The following is a 21,188-nucleotide window of genomic DNA, read 5'->3' as shown; positions in this document are numbered from 1 at the left end:
TTCAAAGTCACTTTCTGACAGTTCTAGTAATGAGGCAGCTTTCCTGATATTTTCTCTTACCAGTCGTTGAGTTATTGTGCTATGTTTAGATAGAACTAAGATACGGAGGACCAGGTAAGACCATAGGTTGTCATGATCTCCTTTGTTGGGCATAGGTATTGCCAGAGTTGAACATCTGGAAAACAAGCAGGTCTCCAAACAAGAACCCAAAACTTTTACATTCAGCCTGCAGGAGGAGCTTTTATTCCTTTGGGCCTCAGTGTCTTGATCTTATTGTTCAAAGACGGTGGAGACTCCTGATAATTGATATAGAACATGTCCACCCACCACAAAGTGGCTGGCCAGGTCCTCAGAGTGGGACAGGGTTGTCCAGTCCCAGAGGACGTAAACCATTTTGTAACCCTTACTATCCTCAATTCATGGTTTTCTGGCTGTGTTTGTTTGTTTTCCCTTTTGTCCTCACTCAGCCCCAACTTTCAACATCTTAGCTGAATATATTGGTCTTCAGTGCTGAGTTGCAAAAAGCAAAGAGCAAATGTACTCCTGAGACATTTGTGGTGTTAAAGGTGGTGGTCCCTGAGGTAAAAGTGAGTCTTAGTCAAATCTACCTATTATTCTCAAAGTGAAGATTTTTCTATGAACAACTAAGGAGTAGTTGAGGTCATTTTACTAGTAGGGAAGGCAGGAGTTTCCTGTTTGTGAAACAGGTTAGTAAGTAAGGTGGGAGTATTGATCTTCAGTTTTCTGACCTTAACACCACCCCTCTTCCTATTGCCACATCCACCTAACACAGAAGAAGAACAATGTGGAACAGTGCTTTTCATGAGGTAGAGACATGACTAATTAGTTAACACTCCTCAGGAAAACCAGTAGAGAATCTTTGATCCATGGAATAAAATATATTTGTATGTAATCAGAGAGATAAGAAAAGAATTTGAATGTAATGTTCCCACAAACACCTAACAAGGTGATTTTCAAGATGGCAGTCATCAGAAGTTTTGAATGCTGAATTTACTCAAGGCTTCATTTTTCAAAGTGCTCTTAAATCTCTTTTGTATCCCCCACCTTTTTCTCCATTGAAAGGTAACTTCAGAGTTTAAAACTCCCCACCACTCAACCACCATATCCACTGGACAGTTGGTACATAGTGTGATTATAGACACCTTCTACTATTCACCCATCATATCAAGTCTTTCTACCTCACAGCCACAGCTATATCCCAACAAGGTTGTGAACTAAGACATGCTAAGGCAGTCTCCTGTATCCTCAGTCTTTTCTGGAATTCTTGCAACTCCTATGTTTGAAATGACTAAGCTCTAGAGGAGTTTGAATTTGCCTCCATCAGTATATCACTAAAACTAAATTTTAAATTTGTTGGTGCTGTGACTGCTGAACTGCTCTTTAGCAAATGTAACAGGAACAGATACGTTGCACAGTTTGAAACCAGTGACTAATATGAAATTTTGCAGAATTTATGAAAGGTGTCACTTCACATTAACCAAAATTTTTGAGTTTGAACCTACCTTAAATATACATAAAAACTATAATAATTTACTCAGATATTTATTTCCCACAAATGATCTACAAGTAACTCTACTCTGCTTCTCTAGTTAAAGATGACCTGAAAAATAAAAGAAGAAGAAAAAGAACAGTTTTTAAAGAAGCACTTAGCTTGTAAAATTACAAGATGATTTTTTTCTTGTGGTTCATAAACTGGCTCTGAGGACAACTCTGAGAAAGTGATGTTAAAATGCTGGAGCCAAGGAATCATCAGGAGAGTTAAGTGTCTAGTTTTCCAAGGTAACAATTTTCAAGGGTACAGTGCTGCCTTCTCTTTATGCTTCCTTCTTTTTTGAAGAGGTTTCTGTTGAAAAAAGTTGATCTTACTTTTTAATGGTTATATATATATGTATATATTTATTATTCATACATATATAAAATATATATGAATATAAATATATATCAATATTAATATGAATATATATATTCATCATTCAGATAAAATATACTCATATATTTCAATGATAATTTGTGTCCACTTTATTAGCTTTAAAGCAATACAATTATAAAAACTATACCAAAATATATCAGTTTTCATCTCAGGCTAGGGGACAGAGTGTGATTGTTATAGTTTTTGTTTCCTTTATGGCTTTCTGTATTTTCCACATTTTCCACATTGAGAATGTATTTCTTTTATAATCAGAAAAAATTAAGAATTATTTATAAAGTAAGCTTATTCATACTGTACTCTGGGGGGGCGGAGGGTGTTAAGCAGTACCATTATTCCTTCTGAGAAAAACCAAAATTTCCTTTCATAAGAAGAAATAAGGTTTATATAAGAATTATATAACCAGACTCTGGTTGGCACCCTATTGAAAGAATTTTCTTTGAGTGGATTTTATGATCCAAAATATTAATTCAGCACATTTCAATGTTCTCTGCTCTGGGTGGCACATTAATTTTCTCTCATTGAGTTCCAAGGAGTTCTGTGTGTGAACAAGCTATCTAGGGAATGGAACTGAAACCTGGCTCAGCAGGCACTCAGCATCTTCTGTCATGGTTCTCTTCATTGTTTACATAGCCCAGAATTCTTTTGGGCCAGGGAAGCATTTGTTTATTGAATTTTCCTTAAGATGCCAGTAGGTTTAAATTAAGGAGGACTTCATTTAGAGAAAAAGCATGCAGAGGGGTTTCATAACACAAAGCATTTGAGAAAATAGAAATATTTTACCCATTCATTTGTTCTTCTCATCTTGAGTAATGTTACATGTCCAACTTAGACATGGGCAAGCCTCTTTTTTTTTTGTAGGGTTCTTTTTAAATTAAAAATTATTCTGTAGTGTAATTAAAATCCCAACTTTTTAACTGCCTTAAGGACTTTCCTCTTTATTCTTATTCACATCAACCCTTCTGGTTCAGGTAACAATAGAAAACCTGATTTAACAGTCATATACTGATGAATAAAGTTAAAAGTTAGATTCTTCTGGTTTCTACAGTTTTCTTCCAGTTCCATAAGGAATTGTTATTAGGGAATCAATGAGCCTTATTTCTCTAAAGATAGAATTTATATTTTGCCCTCTGACATGTGTTGTTATTCTAAGCATGACTCTAGACTAGATATGAAAATCTGATATTGCCAGTGGATACTCACTCAGTAATGAAGCAGAAGTAAAACAAAATTTTCCAGTCTCGTTTTGGATTAGACACTAGCTACTGAGCTTTACTTGACTCTGGGTTTTTGTTTTGTTTTGTTTTTGTTTTTTGACTCTATGTTTTAAGGCAACTCAATGTCCATTTTATTTTCTTTATGTACCTGGACATCAACCTCCATTCAAAGCAAGTGTGAAATGGTATCAGTTAAGAAAACATTAGCAGCCAGAGACATCTTTTTTTTGTGCAAACATTTCAAGCTCATCTCATTTCACTAGATTTCTATTCATAGATACAGTATCTATGGAAATATCCATATGCAGGGGCAGCCTGGGTGGCTCAGCGGTTTAGTGCTGCCTTCAGCCCAGGGCCTGATCCTAGAGACCCAGGATCGAGTCACACATTGGGCTCCCTGCATGGAGCCTGCTTCTCCCTCTGCCTGTGTCTCTGCCTCTCTCTCTCTGTGTCTCTCATGAATAAATAGATAAAATCTTAAAAAAAAATAAAGAAATATCCATATGCAAAATATGAAGATAAGGTAAAATACAGTCACTGGGGGGTACCATTTCTTAATCTATGAAGGAGTTAATACAAGTTTAAAAGACACAATTCCTAAAAATCATTCCTTTGGTTTACTTGGAGTTCTCAAGGTTCTTTTTTTTTTTTTTTAATTTTATTTATTTATTTTTATTTATTTATGATAGTCACAGAGAGAGAGAGAGGCAGAGACACAGGCGGAGGGAGAAGCAGGCTCCATGCACCGGGAGCCTGATATGGGATTCGATCCCGGGTCTCCAGGATCGCGCCCTGGGCCAAAGGCAGGCGCCAAACCACTGCGCCACCCAGGGATCCCCTCAAGGTTCTAATATTATAATATTACTTTGAAGGTGTAACAAAAAGAAAAAATGTACATAGATTCACAAATCTCTTGGTTCCTCAAATAAAAGTACATTTCTTTAAAAAAGAAAACTTCCAAAAGCATTTTAAACTTATATTCCAGTGTAGTTATCATACAGTGTTACATTAGTTTCAGGTGTACAGTATAGTAATTTACCACATTCCATACATTGCCCAGTGCTCATCACAAGTGCCCTCAGTTTGTTTTCTGTAGCTAAGAGGCTGTTTTGTTGACCTGTCTTTGTCTTTTTTCCCTTTGTTTATTTGTTTTGTTTCTTAAATTCCACATGAGTGAAATCATATGATATTTGTCTTTCTCAGACTGATTTATTTCACTTACCATTATACTCTCTAGCTTCATCCATGTTATTACAAATGGCAAGATTTCATTCTTTTTTATGGCTCAATAATATTCCAGTGTGTGTGTGTGTGTGTGTGTGTGTGTGTGTAAAAACCTCTTCTTTATACAATCATCTATCAGTGGACACTTGGGCTGCTTCCATAGTTTGGCTATTGTAAATAATGTTGCTGCAATAAACATATGGGTGCATACATCCCTGTGAATTGATGTTTTTGTATATTTTTTTTATAAATACCCAATAGTGACATTACTGGATCATACTGTCTAGAGTATGATCTAGAGTGGCTGCACCAGTTTGCATTCCCACCAACAATGCACAAGGGTTCCTTTTTCTCCATATCCTCACCAAACACTTATTGTTTCTTGGTATTTTATTTAGCCATTCTGACAGGTTTCAGGGGATATCTCATTGTGGTTTTGACCTGCATTTCCCAGATGATGAGTGATGTTGAACATCTTATCATGTGTCTTTTGGCCATTTGTATCTTCTTTGGAGATGTGTCTGTTAATGTTTTCTATCCATTTTTAATTGGATTATTGGAGTTTTTCATGTTGACTTGTATAAGTTCACTATATATTTTGTATATTAACTCCTATCAGATATACCATTTACAAATATCTTCTCCCATTCAGTAGGTTGTCTTTTTGTTTCGTTGATGGTTTCTTCTACTGTGAAGCACCTTTTATTTTGGTATAGTCCCAACAGTTTATTTTTGCTTTTGTTTCTCTTACCTGAGGAGACATATCCAGAAAAATGTTGCTAGGGCCAATGTCCAAGAGATTATTGCCTATGTTCTCTTTCAGGAGTTTTGTGATTTCAGATCTCACAGTTAGAACTTTAATCCATTTTGAGTTTATTTTTTAATATGATGCAATAAAGTGATCCAGTTTTATTTCTTTGTGTGTAGCTTTCCAGTTTTCCCAATACCATTTGTTAGAGACTGTCTTTGCTCCATTATATATTCTTGCCTCTCTTGTCACAGATTAATTGACCATATAAGTATGAATTTATTTCTGAGCTGTTTATTCTGTTCCATTAATCTATGTGTCTATTTTTTTGTGCCAGTAGCACTCTGTTTTGGTTACTCTAGCTTTGTAATATAACGTGAAATCTTTAATTGTGATTCCCCTAGTTTTGTTTTCATTCTTCAAGATTACTTTGTCTACCTGAGGTCTTTTGTGGTTCTATACAAATTTTAGAATTATTTGTTCTAGTTCTGTGAAATTGCTGTTGGTATTTTGATGGAGAATTCATTAAATCTGTAGATTGCTTGGAGTAGTACAGACATTTTAACAATATCTGTTCTTCTAATCTATGAGCATGGAATGTCTTTCCATTTCTGTGTCATTTTCAATTTCTTTCATCAATGTTTTATAATTTTCAGAGTACAGGTTTTCACCTTGTTGGTTAAGTTTATGCCCAGGTATTTTACTATTTTTGGTGCAATTGTAAATGGGATGGTTTTCTTAATTTCTCTTTCTGCTGCTTCATTAGTACTGTATAGAAATGCAATGGATTTCTGTACATGGATTTTATATCCTGTGACTTTACTGAATTCATTTGTCATTTCTAGTAGTTTTTTGGTGGAGTCTTTAGGGTTTTATATATAGAGGATAATATCACCTGCAAACAGGGAAAATTTTACTTCTTCTTTACCAACTTGGATGCCTTTTATTTCTTTTTGGTTGTCTTATTGCTGTGGCTAGGATTTTCATACCATGTTGAATAAAAGTGATGATAGTGGACATCCTTGTCTTATTCCTGACCTTAGGCAAAAAGTGCTCAGTTTTTTGCCCATTGAGTAAGATGTTCACTGTGGGCTTTTCATATAAGGCCCTTATTATGTTGAGGTATGTTACTTCTAAACTTACTTTGTTGAAGGTATTATCATAAGTGGATATTGTATTTTGTCAAATGCCTTTTCTGCTTCTATTCAAATGATCATATGGTTTTTATTCTTTCTCTTATTGATATTATGTATCACATTGATTGATTTGTGACTATTGAACTATCCTTGCATCCCAGTGCAAGTGGAGTAAACTCCACTTGATCACAGTGAATATTTTTTTTAATGTATTGTTGGATTCAGTTTGTTAATATTTTGTTGAGAATTTTTATGTCTATATTCATCAGAGACATTGGCCTGTAGTTCTCTTTTTTTGTGGTGTCTTTATCAGGGTTTGGTGTCAGGATAATGCTGGCCTCATAGAATCAATTTGGAAGTTCCCCTTCCTCTCCTATTTTTTGGAAAAGTTTGAGAGGAACAGTTATTAACTCTTCTTTAAATGTTTGATAGAATGCTCCTGTGTTGCTATCTGGTCCTGGACTTTTGTTAATTGAGAGTTTTTTGAGTACCAATTCCATTTTATTATTGGTAATAGGTGCACTCAAATTTTATATTTCTTTTGGCTTCAGTTTTGATAGGTTATAAATTTCAGCAATTTTTTAAAAGGGCAGTGGGGGGAAAGGGAAGGGAGAGAGAGAATCTTAAGCAGGCTCTATGCTCAGTGCAGAGCCTGATGAGGGCTTGATCTCACAACCCCAAGATCATAACCTGAGTCAAGATCAAGAGTCAGGCACTTAACTGATTGAGCTACCCATACACCCGTTTCAGTATTTTAAAATATTGTAGAAATGTATAATTGAATGAGTGGGGGGCTCCTGAGTCACTCAGCCAGTTAAGTGTCTGCCTTTGACTCGTGTCATGATCCCAGAGTCCTGGGATCAAGCTCCACATTGGGCTCTCTGCTTGGCAGGGAGTCTGCTTCTCTCTCTCCCTCTGTTCTCTCTCTCTCTCAAATAAATAAATAAAATCTTTTTTAAAATAATAGTTGAATGAGTAGCACAATAACCATTTATTGAGAATGTCTATGATATCAAGAATTTGTTTTTAATTTCATGGATAAATATATATTATTACATTATGGAATTCCTTCCAAAAGATGTGGGAATTGTATTTGTAAAGACTTACTCTGCAGTTTACAGATTATCTCTACTTCATACATTTTATGAAAATTGTTTAAAAATGTTTTGTTTTCGAAACTGTGGTCAAAGTTATTCTGTCCAAGGAAGTCCCATCTCCAAAAATTGCTTTATTTTAGAGGGAGAGAGAGAGAGATAGAGTATGTGTTCATGATTTGGGGGAGGAGGGCTGAAAGGAGAGGGAGAGAGAGCATCTTAAGCAGACTCCATGCCCAGCATAGAGCCTGGGGTAGGGCTCCATCTCACAACCCTGAGATCATGACCTGAGCCAAAATCAAGAGTCAGATGCTTAACTGACTGAGTCACTCATGTGCCCCCTTTAGGAATTGCTTTTAATTACAGGTAATTAGGATGGTGTACCAATTACTTGCAAGAACTTCTTACTTTTTGTTAACCAAGTCTTGATTTTTTAGTTCATGTTTTAATGTTATTTTCAGTTCATTTAAATTTCAGAAAGTTAATGTGGACAATACAATTATAAAAGCAGTCAGCTTTCCTTTCTCTTAGAGCTGTTTGTAATTGGTTTGGCCCTGGCCACAATTATTCTAGAACTAATATCCATCAATTGCATACAATGTTCCAAACACTATGCTTGGTGCTAAGTAAATAATGGTATGACTAAGCAGACTATTATCTCTAGTCACCTATAATGTAATGGGAATAACTGCTACTCAACCAACAATAACCAAACGAAGCAAGACAGGTTCTAAAAGGAAGTGCAAAATACTATGGAATCCCATAAGGGAAAATTAATATTGAGTGAGGTTTTAGAAAAGGTTCTCTGGAGGAAATTACATTTAGGCTGAGACCCAATGGTAGTTGTCTCCCAATATTTTTCTCCTTATACCACTGTAATAGGACTTTACCTGGATATATAGAGGTTCAGAACCAAGACTCCTTCCTTTCTCTGGAGCTAAATGAAGTCAAATGACTAATTTTTGGCAAAGGAAATATGAAGAGAGACAATGTATGAAACTTTTATTTTGTACCTTCAGAGGGAAAGTATATGATCTTATTTCTCTTTTCCTCACTTTCTACTGTCTAGAATATGATAATGGAGACAAGGCATCCTAGAGAACATGATTAAGGGAAATCCTATGAGGATAGCAAAATAATAAGAAACGAGTATGGGCCTCTGTTGATATTCAGAGTATAGTAATCATACCAACTTAAATAAACCTGTCTTATTTAAATCACTGTTATTTTTGTTCTCTGTCACACACAGCTGTACATATATGTTAACACTGTCTTGAAGGAACAGGCTACATAAACCAGAAGAGCACAGCTTCCTAGACAAATAGATAATTATGCAGAACTCATTCATGAAACTAAACTTATTCAATATTTCTGGAATGGAAGTAGATAAAGGCAGATTTATCAAGATGAAGTTGTAAAAGTGCTATAGCAGATTGTTGTAGAAATGACCTCCAATTTATTAGTGTCTCCAAGTATTCATCTAAGCCTGACCATGTGATTTCCCTTGGCTAAATAGACAGCACCCAAGAATGTTAGCAAAGACTTGAAAAGTGCTTATACATAACGTTTTCTCCCTCACATTGCTTTTTTTTTTTTTTTACATTGCTCTTTTGGACCCTGAAACCACCACCTGTGAACAAGCCTGAGCTAGCCTGTTGAAAGATGAGAGACCATGTAGAGCAGAAATGTATAGTCCCAGCTGAGCAACTTTAGACAAACCAACCTGTAATGAGTGAGGCTGTATCTAACCTCCAGCAAAGCTGAAAGATGACCACAGAGATCTGCCAAAATAGCCCAGATGAGAAATGCCTAGCTGACCTACAGAATCATGAGCAAATAAATTGTTTTAAGCTGCTATGTTTTGGGGATGCCTGGGTGGCTCAGTGGTTGAGCGTCTGCCTTTGGCTCAGGGCATGACCTTGGAGTTCCGGGATCAAGTCCCACATTGGGCTTCTTGCATGGAGCCTGCTTCTCCCTCTGCCTATGTCTCTGCCTCTCTCTCTCTATTTCTCATGAATAAATAAAATCTTAAAAAAAATAAGCTGCTATGTTTTGGAATGGTTTGTTACACAGCAAATGCTAACTGATACAAGTAGAGGACAGAATATATGAGCTCTTATGGTTATTATTAATTCAACCCATATTTATTAAGCCACTAACTATGTATCAGACAGTGTGTTAAGTAGGCAATGGAGATGCACCAGTATCCAAGACACAAGGTCTCTGCCCTGATGGAGCTTACATTCTTATTGGCCATACTAAGGAATTTGATTTGTCATAAGGAAAATTAAAAAAAAAAAACCATTAAAAGTCTTTAAAACAAAAGCTAATTAATTCAATTTGCACTTTTAAAAGATTGTTCTATTTACAATGTGGAGAATAGATTGGAAAGGGTAAGTATATACACTGAAAGATGAGTTAATAGACTGACACAATAGTCAGATGAGGGATAATTGTAACTTAAACTGAGATGATACCAGTGGACATAAAGAAGAGAGATTAGTTAGCTAAGATACAGAAAGGACAGGATTTGGTAATTGATTAAAACTATGGAGTAGGGAAAAAGGATGATCTAGGATGACTCACAGGTTTCTAGCTTGAGCAAGTCCTCAGTAAATATTTCTGCCATTTACTGGAGTAAAGAACATGAAAAGTAGATAAGGTCTATGTAATAAAGATTGTCAGTTCAGATTTGAAATGCTCATGAAATATTAAAGTAAAAATAGCAAAAAGATAATTCTGGAGCTACATGAAACATCTGATCTACATATATAAATTTGGAATTATTTGGCATAGTGATGGAAATTAACCCACAGGAGTAGATGAGACTGCCTAGAGAGTGGATAGTGAAAAGGAGAAGAATGGAAGACTTTGGACAGAATTTGGAGGAATGACAACATTTAATGGTTTAGCAGAGAAGGAGAATCTATCTAAAAAAATTTTGAGAAAAAAAATCACCAGAATGGGAACCTAGAATGTGTCTTAATGTAAAAAAAAAAAAAAAAAAAAAAAAAGGAAAAGAATATTTTAAGAAAAAAAATGGTCAATTCTATTGAATGTTGCTGAGTGGCTAAAATAACTGAGGACTGAAATATCTTATTTGGATATAGTAACTGGGAGGCCATGGATGAGATAGCAGATATTACTATAGAGGAGGACTCAGTTGGAAGCCAGGATGGAATGGAGTGAAAAGGCAGTGGAAAACAAGGTAAAAGTGACAGTGTACACAACATTGTCAAGAAGTCAGGCTGTGAAGGTGCACCTGGGTGGCTCAGCTGGTTAAATCTCTGGCTCTTGATTTCAGCTCAGGTCATCATCTCCAGGTCATGGGATTTTGTCCTGCAATGGGCTCTTTATTCAGCCTGGAATCTCCTTGGGATTCTCTCTCTCCGTCTCCCTCTGCTCTTCCTCTTGCTCACACATTCTCTCTATATATCTCTCTAAAAAATTCTTTAAAAAACAAAAAGACGGGGGATCCCTGGGTGGCTCAGCAGTTTGGCGCCTGCCTTCCGCCCACGGCGTGATCCTGGAGATCCAGGATCGAGTCCCGCGTCAGGCTGCCTGTGTGGAGCCTGCTTCTCCCTCTCCCTGTGTCTCTGCCTCTCTCTCTCTCTTTCTCTCTCATAAATAATAAAATTTTTTAAAAATAAAAAAATAAAAAACAAAAAGATATCAGGCTGTCAATAGGAGAGGAAAGATAAGAATGTGACCGCACAGGGAAACATGGGGTCAAAGAATGGCTTAAATATTTACATATTTTAATACTGATGAGAAGAAGCCAATAAAGATGAAGAGGTTGAAGCTATACGTTAAAGTAAGGATGAGATTCAGGTGGAAGAGATGATTGTTTATAGGAGACAAAGCAGTTTGTCCAGAGAGTTGGGGGGGGGGGGGGGGAGAAGAGATAGCAGCAGATGCAGGAATATTTGTGAATCTAGTGGCAAGAAGTCAGAGGAGATCTGATATGATGATTTCTCTCTTTACATGCAAAATACAGGAGGTAGTTGTTATGCTGATAATAAAGAGGTGAGGGAAGTGAGACTTGGAGATTTCAGGAGAGTGAAGAAAGTCTGGAATAGTTGTTATGGGAAGAGGGAAAGCAAACTGAGTTGGGAAGCTGGGTAAAATTGCTGAGCACTGTTGAGAACCAAGTTGAATTTGTGAGCATGAATTTTATAGTAGTGCCATTTGAGTTTAGACTGGGGGAGAGGGATTATTGGGATCACCCAGAGTTGAAGGCTTTTCAGGTGAATGTGGCCAACAGGCAAAAGGTCAAGGGAATCATTAGCAAGATAGTTGAACTACCACAGGAGCATGGAATCTAATCTAAGGAGGATAATGAGAGAATAGGAGGAAATAGGAGAAATAGGAGAAATAGGAGAATAGGAGAAATAGGAGGAAACTGATTCATCAAGAGAAAGAGAGATCAATGGCCTAGAGCACCAAATGAGGTAGAACAGGGCAGAAATAGTTAAGCAGGAAGCCTTGAGGACAAGAGGACAAGCAGACCTTCGGGTGACCCCCATGATGCTCACCTCCCAGTGCTCACACTTTTGTGTGATTCTCTTCACTTGAGAGTAAGTAGGACCTATCAATTGCTTCTAACCATAGAATACTAGCAAAGGTAACAAGATGAACATGATTACATTACTCAAGACTATAATGGCCATCTTAAGAGGAACCTTGTCTTCTTTGCAAGTTTGAAGAAGCAAGCTGCCACGTTGTGAGCTGAACCATGCACCCATGTCAAGGGCCATGTAATAACTGAAAATGTCCTCTTGCCAGCAGTCAACATGAAACTAAGGCTTCCTCTCTTTCTTTTATATATGTTTTTTTTTGTTTGTTTTTTTACATGACCATGTTTCTTTTATATATATATATATCTTTTATATATATATTTTTTATTGGAGTTCAATTTGCCAACATATAGTATAACACACAGTGCTCATCCCATCAAGTGCCCACCTCAGTGCCCATCACCCAGTCATTTTTATTTTTGTAAAGATTTTATTTATTTATTTGACAGAGAGAGAGAGAGCCAAAGATCATAAGTAGGAAGAATGGCAGAGGGAGAGGGAGAAATAGGCTTCTTGCCAAGCAGGGAGCCCAACTTGTGCCCAAGATTGCGAATCCGAGAAAACCACTAAGGAGCCGACACTGATGGAAGTACATGAGGGTTTATTAACAAGCTCGAGCTTGGGTCCAAGTATACCCGACACAGAGGAGTAGGGACTTGGACCCTGAGAAGGGTTACAGCTGGATTTTTATGGGCTGGTCTAGGGGTAAGGTGGGGGTGTGAGAATCTCCAGTAAAGAGGTCTCACAAGCTCTTGCTTCCTTATTCCGATAAGGGCATGCTTTGTGGTTTTTTCTGTAGCCAGGGTAAGGTAGAGTTCACTTCCTGGTCACAGTGGCCTGAGATGGCTGCCGAAGCTACAATGGCTATACTCGTGCCAATGTTAAACTTGAATGGTCCTAATTTTCTCGGCCTCCACACGACTCAGGGCTCGATCCCAGGACTCTGGGATCATGACCTGAGCCAAAAGCAGACACTTAACTGACTGAGCCACCCAAAAGCCCTGAAACTAAGGCTTTCAATCCAACAGCCTGTAAAGAACTGAAATCTGCCAACAATCACATGAGCTTGAAAACAGATCCTTCTCCAGTCTTGCCTCAGTTTAGACTGGATCCCCAGTCAACACCTTTTTGGTAACACTGAGAGACCCTAAAGCTGAGTCTGTACTCCTAACACATAGAAACTATGAGGTAATAAATATGTTTTAAGCTGCCACAGTTTCTCACATAGAAACTATGAGGTAATAAATATGCTTTTAAGTTTGTAATGATATTATCACAAAGCATATATAATTAATAGAGAAGATGTAGTCAAATGGAGAAATATCAAACCAGAAGTGATGACAAAGCACAGGGTATTAGTTCCAGAGGAGGTAGAGGACATGAAGTAAAGGGGTCAGTGGAAACAAGGAGAATTAGAGAAACAAGTTGTGTTATTTGTTTCACAATGACCAAGAACTTATATCTGCAATGAGCTTCAGACTTTAAAAACATGTGATGAAAATAAGTACCAAGAATCCTCAGCTGTGCATATACAGAAAGATGTGGTCTCACATCAATAATGAGAAGATAAGCACCATACTGGGACATCTGTGTTTAGTATAAAATGATAGTACAAACCACCAGCTCTTTTGGAAGCACCATCATGAACATGGTCTTTGGACATGTCTGTGTTTGTACCATAGCTCTGTGATTTACCAGGTATATGGCCATTAGAAATTATCTTCAGGTCACTGAGTTTTTGTTTCTTTCATGTAAAATGTATTATTTCAGTGCGGGGTTGCTATAATGATTAAATGAGATGATAGATGCAAAACACTTACTGCTGTGCCCGGCATAAATACAGCTCAAATACAACTCTTTGCTTCAAGAAACTTTGATTTCACAAGAGTAATTGATCAAATGGACTAGAAAGCAATGTCACATAGGCAGTTAAAGAGAGAAAGCTCTTAGAAGAACCAACATGAAAAAATAGCCACTCATCTGTATAAATAGAATAGCACATAAGGAATGGAGAAATTCATTATGTCTCACCAAAGATGAAGAAAGAGGAAAATCCTAGTTTTTAAAGAAATGAGATAATGGATTAAAATTTTACAGAATGTAACAAAAACTTCAGAAATGTGATCTAAGTTTTTCCTGAAGAGACACTGAATCAATATCCATACTTCACAAGATCAACACACTTTTAAACGTTTCTTTTCCTGTGAGTAAAGACTTCATTTTAGGACTATCTCCATGTGTACTGTTGGCCTTTGTGTTGGTTTCACATGCAGAGCCTCTCACTTCTTCAAGAGTAAAATAAAATTATACTTCCTCAGGTGCGTATTCTTCCTCATGTTAAGTTCTTCTTTAAAAGCAATAAACAATGTACATTTGATGATTAAAATAGAATTATTTTTCATAGGAAAATGAAGTCTAGCTCAGTATGTTTTAAATTCATGCTCCCAAGAATAAACCCACAATTCTCCATTTCTTTACCAAAAAGGGGGGGGAGGGAAGTCATCTGTTTTAAAGGATATGAAATCCTGACATTTGGGTTAATTTACACTTAAATTATCCAAACATATTTCAAAAACTAGTTGATATTTGAGAATATATATTTCAGATATTTTAAATAGAAAAATCACATTTTATGTAAGGTAAACAAACCAAAACACCAAAAGATTGAATCTTGTGGAACCTATGGTCTTATGAAATACAAATAGATTTTAAAGTTAGAAAGCTTTCTTTCTCATCCAACATTTATTCTAAATTTGTGCATGTAAAAATATCTGTAATGTCTACAAAATGCCCAGGTGTTTATAATTATTAATAAGTGAAAATGTTTGCAGAACTTCATGCCCTTGGCCAGGACATAACATTTAGACACATTTCCAACAAAGAACTGAAGGATTTCTTTGATGAGTAAACCACCCATTTTGAAAATAAAAGGGTACATGCAATTCATGAATTTTAGAATAAGGCCAAATTTGTGGTCTCAAACCACCCCACACAAATAATTTTTTAACTATATCATATTCTATCAAATTTTGATATATTGTTGCCTTAGATGTAATGATTTCTTTGGCCCTAAAATTTAAATGCTAAGTTTTTGTTTTAGTTAGAACATTCTTTTACAAATAAATGTATCTGTCCCCGTCCAGACCAATAACCACAAGACTACTGCAAATCCACATTTTAAACTATATGATAAAGGTTTCTATAACATAAATTTTCTCCAGGACAATTATGTTTAAGATAAATAATGTTTTAAATGTTTACTTGAAAATGTTTAAATGATTACATATTTAACTTTGATTTAATTAGATTCATATTTCTTATTTCTAAAGAAATGTTTTGCCAGATTGTCAAATTGAGAAAATTGTACACAGCTTGGCATCTTTGAGAATTAGGTCTTCATCTTGATTAAGGTAGCCTGTTTTGAATAAGTAAGTCTTAGTATTTTTACATTACTCTTGAATTAAACACATCTAGAAATAGAGCATGTTTTCATTCAATAATTAGTAAAGTTCATTTGCATATGTTATTTTGGTGGCTTAGTTGCCAAACATTTAGCTAAATGATAAATAGATACTCATTGACGAATTAAATTTTGCTACAGGGTGGTCTTGATATGAGTCAAAGCCAGAAAATTAATGCTCCAGTTTCCAAAACACCTAATGCACACAAAAAGAATTCTATAGCTGTGTGGGCTTTCAATTCTGTGGATTTATAATGTCTTACATATTTTATTAATTGTCTACATAGTTAAGGTATTATACTTTTTTACATCATTTACGTAGGGCTGAGATACAAATGAGTTAATTTACTTGATGTAATCATTAATTACTGAATCATCTCAGTTGTAATTCTGTTTATGAGGTCATTTCATGATGTAGACTATTTTCCATTATTTTATAATTAAGTACCATTTCTGAACACCCTCTGGTCCCATTAGCTCACCCTTCCAATTCCATTGAAGTAAAATGTATTAGCAAATTATAACACTGCAGCTGATTCAGGTATTTTAAGAAATTGACATTTACTAAAGAAAAAGTCTAGCATATACTATAAAAATAACACTTTAAGTCACTACCGTTAAATAAAACTACTTTTTAAAAATAAGTTTGAGGGCAGCCCCGGTGGTGTAGCGGTTTAGCGCCGCCTGCAGCCCAGGGCATGATCCCAGAGACCCGGGATCAAGTCCCACGTCGGGCTCCCTGTGTGGAGCCTGCTTCTCCCTCTGCCTGCGTCTCTGCCTCTCTCTCTCTCTCTCTCTCTCTCTCTCTCTCTCAATGTCTATGAATAAATAAATAAAATCTTTAAAAAATAAAAACAAGTTTGAATCAGTAACACTCAATTCCAAGAGACGTAACTTCTACTTCTAGCCATCATGAGAAATATATGCAAGAAACTCCTGTTGCAGGCACCCAGGGACCTCCGTTCTAATAGTCCCTCTCTCTGAGACCTACTCCATTCAATGAGCAGAGAGCAAATCAGTGAATTAAGGATTTTCAAGGGCATATGAGCAAAGTTTTTGGAGACAAAAAAAAAAAATTAGATGTGGAGCTGGCTACATAAAAGAGCCTGGTGATAAAGGCAGGTTACAGTCTTTGCAGCTGTGATGAAGTACCGTGAATGCTGCAGATAGAATCCATCTGGGGGATCCCTGAGTGGCTCCGCGGTTTAGCGCCTGCCTTTGGTCTGGGGGGCGATCCTGGAGTGCCAGGATAGAGTCCCACATCGGGCTCCCAGCATGGAGCCTGCTTGTGTGTGTGTGTGTGTGTGTGTGTGTGTGTCTCTCTATCATGAATAAATACATAAATAAATCTTTAAAAATCAAAAAGAATCCATCTGACTCCGACATGATTCCATCATTCCATCAGTGATTCAACATGATTAAGAATCAACTGTATGTATTTAGTAAAGGTCAACTATCTGTAAAGAAACTCATGTAAATTCCATCTGCTAACTAGTGCTCCTGCTCTTAGGGAATTTATATATAGCAATAAAATTTTAGTTAAATTAAATAAGTAAGTATAATGTGTAATGTATAAGAAAAAAGACCTAATTAATCTGTGGTTTTTTAAACGTTTTTTTACAACAAATGATATGTAGCAAAATAACTAAAATTAATTATGAATAAATTAAATATAAATGGAGCAGGGACCAGAGGTAAAGTCTTTTGTGTATCTTACTATAGATTTTATTCTGAATTCACTAAAAATTTACTGAAGAGTTTTATCCAGGGGAATCATATGAAATTATTTGTAGCATACAAAAATCCATTTAGTCGCAGTGGGTATAAAGAAGTCAAGTTAGAGAAAGAAATTATAAGTGTGGAAACCTTAAGAAATTGTTGAAGTAAATCTGGTAAGAAATGATGGGTTCCTAATAAATAATGGACCTACACAATACTTATCAATAACTGGAGAAACCACTAGATGAAACACTATAGGGATTTTTTTAAAGGCTGGATTAGTGTGATAACACACTAAGCCACTAGAAACTTGTTTATTATATGCCCCCTGAAATGATGAAATAGTAACCATCCATAGAGCATTCTTACAAAAATTCTAATCAAGCTTCTAGATCTAAATATGAGTTTATAGAAATTATAGAGATAGAGAAATATCTTTAAAGATACCATGAGGATACAATCAGAAAAATCCACACTGTGAGAAATTCTATAGGAAAGATGACCTGATTCATTCAGCAAACAAATAGGAAAAACAAAAAGAAGGAAGAATCTCTAAACTAAATGAGACTCGATAAAGTAATATAAACCAAATGCAATGTGTGGTACTTGCTTAGTTTCAGATTTGAACCGATCTACTGTAAAAACAAGAAACTATAAGACAACTCAGGAAATATAAACACTTACTGGATATATAAATATATTATTAAGGAAATATTATTTTATGATGATAAAGGTGTTGTGCCTAGGTTTTAAAAAATCTTTTCCCTTTAGAAATTAACTGAATTTTTTACTGATGAATGAGATGACAACCTGGTACTTGTTTTAAAATAATCCAGCGGGGGATCCCTGGGTGGCGCAGTGGTTTAGCGCCTGCCTTTGGCCCAGGGCGCGATCCTGGAGACCCGGGATCGAATCCCACATCGGGCTCCCGGTTCATGGAGCCTGCTTCTCCCTCTGCCTGTGTCTCTGCCTCTCTCTCTCTCTCTCTCTCTCACTGTGTGCCTATCATAAATAAATAAAATAAGAAGAAAAAAAATTTAAAAAAAATAAAAATAAAAAATAAAATAAAATAAAATAAAATAAAATAATCCAGCGGAAGGACAAAATAAGAAGGGAATAGAAATGAAACAATATTAGCCAACTTCTGATGATTGTTGAAACTGAGTTATAGATACATTTTACCATGACTAAATTTTCCTATAGTAAAAAATTAAGAATAATGGCAATAAAAGAGGCAGAAGGTAAGGGGATAGAGGCAAGATGTTACAGGCAAGATGTTGTATTTGAAAGAGGGAGGACAGATGGCTCCTAGGTTTCTGGCTTAGTGATTAGAGGTATAGAAGTGCTGTTCACCAAAGTAGAAGGTACAGATGAGGAGCAGATTTAGGAGTGAAGTTGACAGGTCTGGGTGGGGTGTGCTGAGTTTGAAATAACATATCAAAGTGCAAGTGTTCAACGGGTATACTCGGCAGAGCAGAGGATCAAGAATGTAAGTCCAGGGTATAGAAACATGTAAGAGGTGTAGAAAGGAAGTGAAGACTGAGGAGTAGAATCCAGGTAAATAAAAGGAAAATCATTTGAGATCGGAGTTACTAAAATAAGGAAAGACACAGCTTCAGGGAAAGGAATTGGTCAGTAGTGTGAAAGACCTATAAGTAACAAAAACTAATCCTTAGCTTTAGTAACTAAACAGCAATTGGTGCCCGTTCAAGATTACAAACTGAGCATATGAATTCGTTTCCCCTCATTCCTCAGAACCCATTAAAATTAGAATATATCAGTTTAAAAGGAAGAGGTAAACACAGAGCAGGAAGAAGGACATGAGGGAGTTACCAATGGATGAACTATTTCAACACAGTTCTGGGAGGTGGAAAGTGAGAGGAAAAGTTAAGTAGGCTAGGAAAAGACACAGTCCAGAATAAATAGGAAGAGGCTGCAGCCAACGAAGGGGCCATCCTGCCTTTTAGAACTTATGAGGGGTTATTGACTCAAGGATGCCAGGTGTGATGGCGGCAGAGTATAACAGAGGGCTGAAAACAGAAGCATGTACTTAAAGTCTGCTATTTCCTCATCCTTATATTCAGAATACACAGCAGCCAGGTGTTATCCTCTAGGCAGAAAAAAAAAAAGTAAGCGAAGGTTTTTTTGTGTGTTTTCTAAATAAATTTAATACACTGTTCAGCATAAACAAAATAAATAACTGCTGCTGTTGGAGCATACGGGAAAAACATTCTGAGAGTCAGGGTTCCCCAGGGTAATAACAGAGCCAGGAAGAAGGTCTGGCATGAGTCTGAACAAAAAAGATGGTAGACAAGCTAAAAGGGCTTGATAGAAGGAGAAATACAGTTAGGATCATTAGCTATAATGAAGAGCAAAAATGGTAAAAGACTGAAATAAACTCTTGCCAACTACTTCATGAGGGTACAGATTATATAAAGCTATAGATCTAAGGAGGAAGAAAGACATGAACATTGGCTGGCAATAAGAAACTGAAATGAATCTTCCACTAACTTGGTTACCATTATTTTCTAAATCAAGAAATTGAATTGGTCATCAAAAACTTTTTCACACACAAAAAAGATACCATCGGATGCCTGCTTCTAGCCAAGATGGAGTAACTGGGACCAGATTCACTGTACCACCTGAAACAACTCAACAGGTAATATTATAATGTTATAACCATGAAAACGAAAATACCAGACAAGATATTCAGGTATTGCATATCAACTAAGTAAGTAGAGAATGTTGATCCCTGAGAGCTAGGTGACTATCCCCAGCATACTGCCTAGACAGAATTTCCAGGCTGCAGTGCCGGGGAGGGAATCCAAACAGAAGCAGGCAATAGCCTTGAGTTGACAGAAAAGACACATGGAATCTTGAGAGGCCAAGAGGTGGAGTTCAAAACGCCAAGTCCCAGAGAGGAGACAGCTGCACAGAAAGAGAGCTTTGCAAATCCACAGAGGATACCCCTCAAGTCTTCAGCTGGGTTTTTAGTAGCATATGGCTATGGGGAAATTGCCAGAGGAAAGGGAAAGAACCACTTGAAAGGAGCAGATACCTAGAACTCAGACAAGTCCAAGAATAGTACAGCTCCAAATAGCTACAAACTTCATAATGAAAGGAAAATCAGAAAGAACATCTACAATGATATCACTTCAGTAGTGGAGAAAATTAGCCTTAGATTAAAGGTGATTCTAGGGATCCCTGGGTGGCGCAGCAGTTTGGCACCTGCCTTTGGCCCAGGGCGCGATCCTGGAGACCCGGGATCGAATCCCACGTCGGGTTCCCGGTGCATGGAGCCTGCTTCTCCCTCTGCCTGTGTCTCTGCCTCTCTCTCTCTCTGTGTGTGACCATCATAAATAATAAATAAAAATAAAAAAAAATAAAGGTAATTCTAGCTTCACCTAACACTGTTTAAAAGCAAGCTTAAAAAGATCAAACTGTTACCAAGTCATTTAACTGTACTTCAGAGCAAAGCTCAAGAATGTTTATAGGAATATTAAGCATCTAACAAGGTAAAAAATATTTGGGATTAAATAAAAAACTAGCAGGCATGCAAAGAAATTGGATAATATAAACCATAACAAAGACAAAAATCACTAAGTAAACACAGTCCCAGAAAGTGGCACAGATGATAGAATTGTCAAACAAGGACCTCAAAACAGCTGTGCAACTATATTGCATATGTTCAAGAAAGTACTTTACCTGCTCAATCTTTCCTCTACAAACTTGAAAGATATTAAGAAGGCTGAAATCAAACTTTTTGAGATAAAAGTGTAATGCCTGAAATAAAAAATATCTGGGATGGGATAAATAGCAGTTTACACATTGCAGAATTAAAGACTAGTAAACTTAAATATATAGAATTCACCTAACATAAAATACAGAGAGAATAAAGACTAAAATAAAATAAAATAAAATAAAATAAAATAAAATATGCACCAATAAGCTGTAGAATACAACTGGTCTAATATACATATAATTATAGTATATAATTATATGTAATATATAATATATGTAATTATATATAATATATAATATATAACATATAATTCCCAAAGGAGG

This window comes from Vulpes lagopus, chromosome 23 (genome assembly GCF_018345385.1).
Source record: "Vulpes lagopus strain Blue_001 chromosome 23, ASM1834538v1, whole genome shotgun sequence".
In the NCBI taxonomy this organism is placed as follows: Eukaryota; Metazoa; Chordata; class Mammalia; order Carnivora; family Canidae; genus Vulpes; species Vulpes lagopus.
Note: the sequence above shows the minus strand (reverse complement) of the source record.